Raw genomic sequence first — 7561 nt, forward strand, 5'->3', positions numbered from 1 at the left:
TTAAGAAAAAAAGAAAAGAAAGTGTTATTGTCTAGTATTCAGTTAATAAAATTTTATTTGTTGTAAAATACATGTTAGATTCAATCCTAGTTAATATATAACATAGCTAGAAAAATATTCTTACAGCCTTTTTAGAATATTCACATTGGAAAAAAAAATATTCACATTGGTAGTGCTAAAAGCATTTAGTATCGAAAAAAAATACTTCATCTATTTTAATTAACTATTTCTCAACTTACCTTATATCCTATCTCTTATATATTTTTCACATTATAGTCAAACATTATTCATCTCTCTCTCTCTCTCTCTCTCTCTCTCTCTCTCTCTCTCTCTCTCTCTCTCTGAAGTAGCCACCCCTCACAACCCACCATCCACCACTTCTGCAAACCCACGGCCAACAACCAAAATCATAACTTGTTGTGATAATTGGGTGAAATAAATCTGTTTACACAAGGTTAAAGAAGAGAGAGAAGATAATATGACATAAGGAATTTACATGGTTTGGCAATATGCCTACGTCCACAGGAGGCGACAAAATAAATTTTCACTATAATTGTGGAGATTAAAACAATGACTTGAAGACACTCTCACACAAACCCAAACCCCAAGTACACCCTTGGTTCTCTCACAAGTAAATAGAGAACACCCTATTGTATTTAGATAAATTGCAAGACACAACTTCCTAGCTCTAGTGCACACACACAGAAGAAGTTATTTTGTTATCTCCCTAGCTCACGTAGGAACTCTCCTTTTTCTCACAGCCTATTGCTCTCAATTGCTCCTCCTCTATTTATAGCTAAGCTCCAGCCGAAATACCACATTTCAGCACACTAGAGACTTCTATTGTTAAGGAAGTCAACAATAGTGGCTAAGCAATCCATGCAACATTTAATGCATGAGTATTGTGTTTCTTCGCGCAAGCTTATATACAAGGAATTGTATATCTTTGACTTTGTAAATCAAGTCATACTTTCACACATAGACATGCATCCATTTATGGCCTATAAAGTCATACATTTCGGCTGGAACAAAGAATGCATGAATATAGTTCAAGTCGGTTTTGTTTCCTTGCCATTTTCTTTGACTATTCATACAACATAGCAATTAATGCTTAGCCGAAATGTTAATCCACCATCATTAAAATTCAAGCCATTTCAACAAATCTCCACCTTGGCTTAAATTGTATCAAGCTTCACAAACTAAACTCTTCAATCGCCTCTACCTTAGCCCTTACGGGCTATCACAAGCCACAAATATTGATCAAGTCCAAGCAATGCTTGAACTTGCTTGTAGATATTGGCTTCGTCAACATATCAGCTGCATTTTTTGAAGTGTCAATCTTCTCAAGAAAAATTTCTCCTGTAGTAGTCAACTCCCTTATCTTATGGAATCTCACATCAATATGCTTTGTCCTAGCATGATAAACCTGATGTTTTGCCAAGTAAATGGCACTTTGACTGTTACAATGCAACTGAACTCCTCCTTGGTTCAAACCAAGCTCTTTGACTAGCCCTTTCAACCACAATGCTTCCTTTGCAGCTTCAGCTACCGCCATGTACTCAGCTTCTGTAGTAGACACGGCTACTAGGGATTGTAGTGTGGATCTCCAACAAACAGGCCCTCCTGATAGTGTGAACACATAACCTGTTGTAGACCTTCTGTCATCTATATTGCCTGCATAGTCTGAATCCACATATCCTACCATTGAATTATCCCCATGTTGCCTCACAAACAGGATCCCATATCCTGCGGTTCCATTCAGATATCTGAATATCCACTTCACTACATTCTAGTGCTCTCTGCCTAGGTTTGCCATGTACTTACTGACAGTACTTATTGCATGAGCTAAATCTGGCCTGGCGCAAACCATTGTGTACATTAAACACCCAACTGCACTTGCATATGGAACCTTTGACATGTCTTCAATTTCTTTTTCATTCTTCGAGCACTAACTACCAGATAATTTGAAGTGATTCGCCAATGGGGTGCTTACAGGATTAGCATCTTGCATGTTGAATTTTTCAAGAACTTTTCTAATATAATTCTTCTGAGATATCCACAGCTTTCTTGAATCTCTATCCCTGCAAATCTCCATACCCAAAATTTTCTTAGCGGTACCCAAGTCTTTCATGTCAAACTCTTTGCGCAACAAAGCTTTTAACCTATCAACCTCACACATGCTCTTTGCAGCAATTAACATGTTGTCAACATACAGTAACAAGAAAATATAAGAACCATCATCAAGCATCTTAACATATACGCAGCAATCATACTCACAACGGTTATAACCAATCTGGATCATATAGGAATCAAACCTCTTGTACCATTGTCTGGGAGATTGTTTAAGCCCATAAAGTGACTTCTTCAATCTGCAAACAAGATTCTCCGTACCAGGTTTCTTGAATCCCTCTGGTTGTTCCATGAAGATTTCTTCCTCCAAATTCCCATGAAGGAATGTCGTCTTCACATCCAATTGCTCTAATTCCAGATCCTGATGTGCTACCAAGGCCAGCACTACCCTGATAGAAGTATGCCTGACCACAGGTGAGAAAACCTCATCGTAGCCAATCCCATGTCTTTGTGAATATCCCTTTGCTACCAATCATGCTTTGAACCGTTCTCCTTCCTTTTCTGATATTGCTTCCTTCTTTCTGAACACCCACTTGCAAACTATCGATTTCTTTCCCTTTGGAAGTTTTGGCAACTCCCAAGTCTTGTTCTTATTCAAGGACTCCATCTCCTCCACCATAGCTTCCATCCACTTGTCCCTTTCAGAGCTATCAATTGCTTCCTGAAAAGTGGAAGGATCCTCACTACTGATTACTAAGCAATAAGAAGCAAGATCCTCGAAACCATACCTGACCGGTGGTCTTATGTTGCATTTAGGCCATCCTGATATCATGTTGTGATCTTCTTGATCACTATTGTGAGGTTCCTTCTCTAGCTAAGACTCCACTTCATCTAGCTCCACCTGCACCACTAATCTATTGTTGTCACTACTGCTTCCCTTTTCTTGAGACTCTTCTTCCTTTCTGAAATCTTTTATCATGGACTTCTCGTCAAACACTACATCCCTGCTAATCACCACCTTTTGTGCTACTGGATCCCAAAGCTTGTACCCTTTTACTCCTTTCTCAAACCCGAGAAAAACATTTCTTGGATTTTGAATCAAGCTTTGACCTTTCTTCTATAGGAATATGAACATAGGTTGGACACCCGAATATCCTCATCGACGAGTAATCAACTTCTTTTCCTGTCCATACCTCTTCAACTACTTTCCCATCAAGCGTAGCTCTAGGTGATCGGTTAAGAATGTAACAAGCCACGTTCACTGCTTCAGCCCAAAAGACTTTAGGAAGCCCAGCATTCAGTCTTATGCATCTAGCTATCTCACTGATTGTCCGGTTAAGTCTCTCAGCCATTCCATTCTGTTGAGGTGTTCTTCGTACTGTAAAGTGCCTCTTGATACCATGCTCTTCACAAAACTTCAAGAACTCCCCATCCTTCTACTCAGTGCCATTATCAGATCTTAGGCACTTGATCTTCCTTTCAGTCTGGTTTTCCACTTCGGCTTTCCACTTCTTGAACTTTGCAAATGCCTCAGACTTGTTTTTCAAGAAGTAAACCTAAACCTTTCTGGAATAATCATCAATGAAACTCATAAAATACCGAGCTCCACCTTTAGAGACCACTTGCACTGGCCCCCAAATATTAGAGTGTACATAATCCAATATAACCTCTATCTTATGCGTGGCTGTTTTGAATCGCATCCTATACTGCTTTCCCATGACACAGTATTTGCAGAATTCTAACTTACATGACTTAACTCCAGCCAACAGATTTCTCTTCTATAATTCCCTCATACCACGCTCACTCATATGCCCTAGTCACATATGCCACAAGAGTGTATCATCCTGCTTAGATTCAGTCACTGTAGCAGCTCCACCTACAATGGTATTGCCGAGTAGCTTGTAGATATTACCTTCTACTTTCTGCCCCTTCATCACAACTGTAAGAACCAAGTGCAAGACTTCTGGACCTTAGGTCACTTGGGCTCACAATTTACTTGTAGTGGGCTTAAGTATTTCCTACAATGGGTCGTTCTCGGCAGAGAGACTCAAAGTAACACCCAGTTAGTACCCTCTCCTTGACTGTTTTCTCTCAATTTTTCTGAACCCCTTCTTCTCCCAACTTTCTTCTATTTATAGCAAAGGTCAGTGGGGAGATCATGATTACAGTCACCGTTAGTGCTACTGAAGGTCCAGTATTATTTGGTTAAAGTGGTTGTTTAGGTGAAAGGGCGGTGCAGCATTTATGATCTTGGAACTTGGTTCCATTTTCACCGATTATGTTCGGCAACTCACGTTCCCGTGCATATCATGACCTTCCCGGATATGACTCATGCGCTCTACCGAGAAAGATTTACCGGTCAACTCTGGGAACTTAACTCCCAAAACTTGTTTTTACTCTAAGGCAGTTTCAAGAAGGGCATAAGGTAACTGGAACTTTCTGCTGGGCCTGCACCCAAGGCCGGTATGGGCTTGGGCCCGGGGCCTAGATGGGTCTGGGCCCAAGGCCAATATGGGCTTTGGAAGCTCGGTGCCGTACAATAGCCCCCCCTTGATTCATACTCGGTCGCCGAGGAAAATCAAGGAGCTGCCTGGGCTTTTTGACCTCGGGAATCTTCTAGCCTGGGACTTTTGGCTGTCACTTCTCATTAATATTCATCTCAAAAGACGCGCCATTTCGCGGCGCCAGGCGCAGTTGTCATTATTGCCTGACGGTTCGTGAACCGAAGCGGCGCGCAAATTGGTTACGATTGGCATTCGTTGGGTCGCTCGTAGGCTGTGCCCATTTATTGCTTGATTAAGCGTTTCTTCTTCCCCCATCTCTTTTGGCTCTATAAATAGTCCTTCCCCAAACATCATTCCATTTTTCCTTCGCCTCTGATCTTTAGTGCCTACTCTCTGCCGATCACATTTCTGTGCGCTTGCTTGCTCAACGCTCTTTTCCTCCTTAAAACCCAAAGTAAGTCTTTCTTCCCCTTCCTGTTCCTTCAGCTTTGTTTCTTTGAGTTCATTCTTGTAGTTTTAGGCTTTATAGATGGGTTATTCTTACCTTCTAGATACCCCGGCCGCTTTGGCCACCTTTAGGAGTAAATTTAGTATTCCCAATGACGTGGACGTGGCTTACTGCCATGAGAGTGATATGGAACTCCACCGAGGGCAGGGTACAGCTTTCTTTCCTTTGATGTCCATTTTAGAAGGTGGGGTTAGGTTCCCGGTAGATCCCCTCCTGATAAGCACACTCACCTACTATGGGCTGTGCCCCGACCAGCTTCCCCCCAATTTTTACCGGGTAGTTAGTTGTGTCAGCCAGTTGAACCATACCTTTAACTTACAATTAGACCACCATGATATTAACCAAATGTACAGCCTCTGTGGGAGCAAATCCACAAATTACTACTTAAAGACGAGGGATGCTCGGGTACGGCTGATATCGTGCCTACCCGATTCGAACAGGAACTCCGCCGGGGAGTTCGTCAGGGTGCGCGGCAATTGGTTTGCCGGGGAGATCCCTTGCCCCCTCACACGGCGTGAAGTGGGTTCGTACCATCCCCTTCTTATAATTGTTTGTGTAAAAAATTTTTTATTGTTAAAAGCTAATGCATCACCTGTTCTTTTGCAGACGACAAAGTGTTTGTTCAGGACCTCAGAGCCGTCCACACCAGGGACTTAAACTTCGTCCTCCGTTCCGAGATCTACGTGCATTGGGACGGGCAACTCCGGGCCTCACACCTGATCCTCAGCGTGGAACCGGTTTACTCTACTTGGCAGCCTTTCAAGCAGGCGCTGATAGTTGACAGCCCCCTGCTATCGTACATAGACGTCCGGTACGTGAATTTCTTGCCGCCAAAGCTTACAACCGGGGAAGCGAGGGAATTTGGTCGGCGGTTCACTGCCACGGACGAACTAGTCCCCCTGCGAGACGATTCCGCGGAACGGGTATCTCGGCGCCTTAGAGAGAGAGCTCACGAAGCCATACAACAAGGGGATCAAGCCCAAGAGCAGCCCCATCCCGAGGATCCACCCGCCGAGCCTCAACAGCAAGTGGTAGAAGCGGCTAACTTGCTAGCTGAAGCGATCCAGCCTGGTGCAAGAATGGTGGCAAGGAGAGTAATGACCCTTGACAGGTTCGTGCCTGGTGCCCGGCCGACCAGCCAGCCCCCGCTTACTCAAGGTCGGGGTCCAGTGTCTCAGCCTCCTCCCCCTCCGCAGTCCGGACGGGCCCGTAAGAAACAGAAAGTAACCGAGCAACCCTCAATGGGCCCGGGGGATGCCGCTGTCCAGACTCCTCCCCGACCAACAGGGGGAATTGTTATCCGCGAGCCGCCAACCGAAGTTGGCACGGGGGGCGCGTCCTCCTCCCAAGTGGCTCCTGCGTGGGAGCCAAAGTTCCTTCTGGACGGCAAGCCATTGCCCTCAACCGCCTCTGTTCGGATGTGGGATAAGGGCGAGGGCGGCCGTATTGCCCAAACCTTGGCCGGAGCTCTCCAACTTCCCGAGGACGTGCACGCCTTTGATGATGGGTCCGAGGAGTCCGTGGGGCGCCGGTTAGAGTGGCACGCCATTGCGGTAATTCTTTTGTCTATTTACTCCATGTAAATTTCCTTTTGTCTCTTTGCTAACCTTCGTGCTTGCTAGGCCGCTCAACTGGCTTACATTGTGGCTGCCCGGGCACGGGAGCTTGATGAGGAAAATGAGCGCGAGAAGGGGGCGCGGGAGTCAGCAGTAAAAACGGCTAAGGAAAAGCTGAAGATCGCTGAGGCTGCTGAGAAGAAGGCTGCTGCCGCGGAGAAGTTCCGGGCATTAGCTGAAAAAAGGAATGTAGAGCTCCTGACCAAGCAAAATGAGATGGAGCTCAAACTAGCCGAAGCCCTCAGCCTCAACACTTCCCATGCCGAGGAGATAGCCGATCTCAGGGCAGGCTTGGCGGCCGCGGAGCAAAAGTGGTACGACGTAGGCTTTGCCGACGCCGAGAATTCCGCAGAGCCGGTAGTGGCTCGGGCTCGGCATATGGGTTTCGAGGCCGGGTGGTTTGCCGCTCTTCAGGCAATGGGAGTTCCTGAAGATTCGCCGCTGAGAGACCCCGGCCAGATCCCATTTCCGAACCCTGTACCTGCCGTCCAGGACGCCCCGGCTGCTTTTGACGAGGAGGAGACGGCCAGTATGAGGGAGTTGGTTGAGCAAATCGATTCTCATGCCGAGCCTGAGGACATGGAGGTCACGAGCATACCTACCGTGCAGGAGCTTCTTGGTGAGGGCCAGCCTTTTCCCCTGACCGTCCAGCAGGAAGTGCCACCCCCGACTCAACCTCCCAGCTGATTTTACTTTTACTTGTTAGCTTATTTTTATTTTTATTTGCCTACGTCACCGGGATGTGGTGATTGAACAATTGTTTTTACTTATTGGTTTTATTTGCCCACGTCACCGGGATGTGGTGATTGAACAATTGCTTTAACTTGTTTAATTAGTAGTCTGTTTTCTTTTTCCGTTTCAAT

This window comes from Quercus robur, chromosome 4 (assembly GCF_932294415.1).
Source record: "Quercus robur chromosome 4, dhQueRobu3.1, whole genome shotgun sequence".
In the NCBI taxonomy this organism is placed as follows: Eukaryota; Viridiplantae; Streptophyta; class Magnoliopsida; order Fagales; family Fagaceae; genus Quercus; species Quercus robur.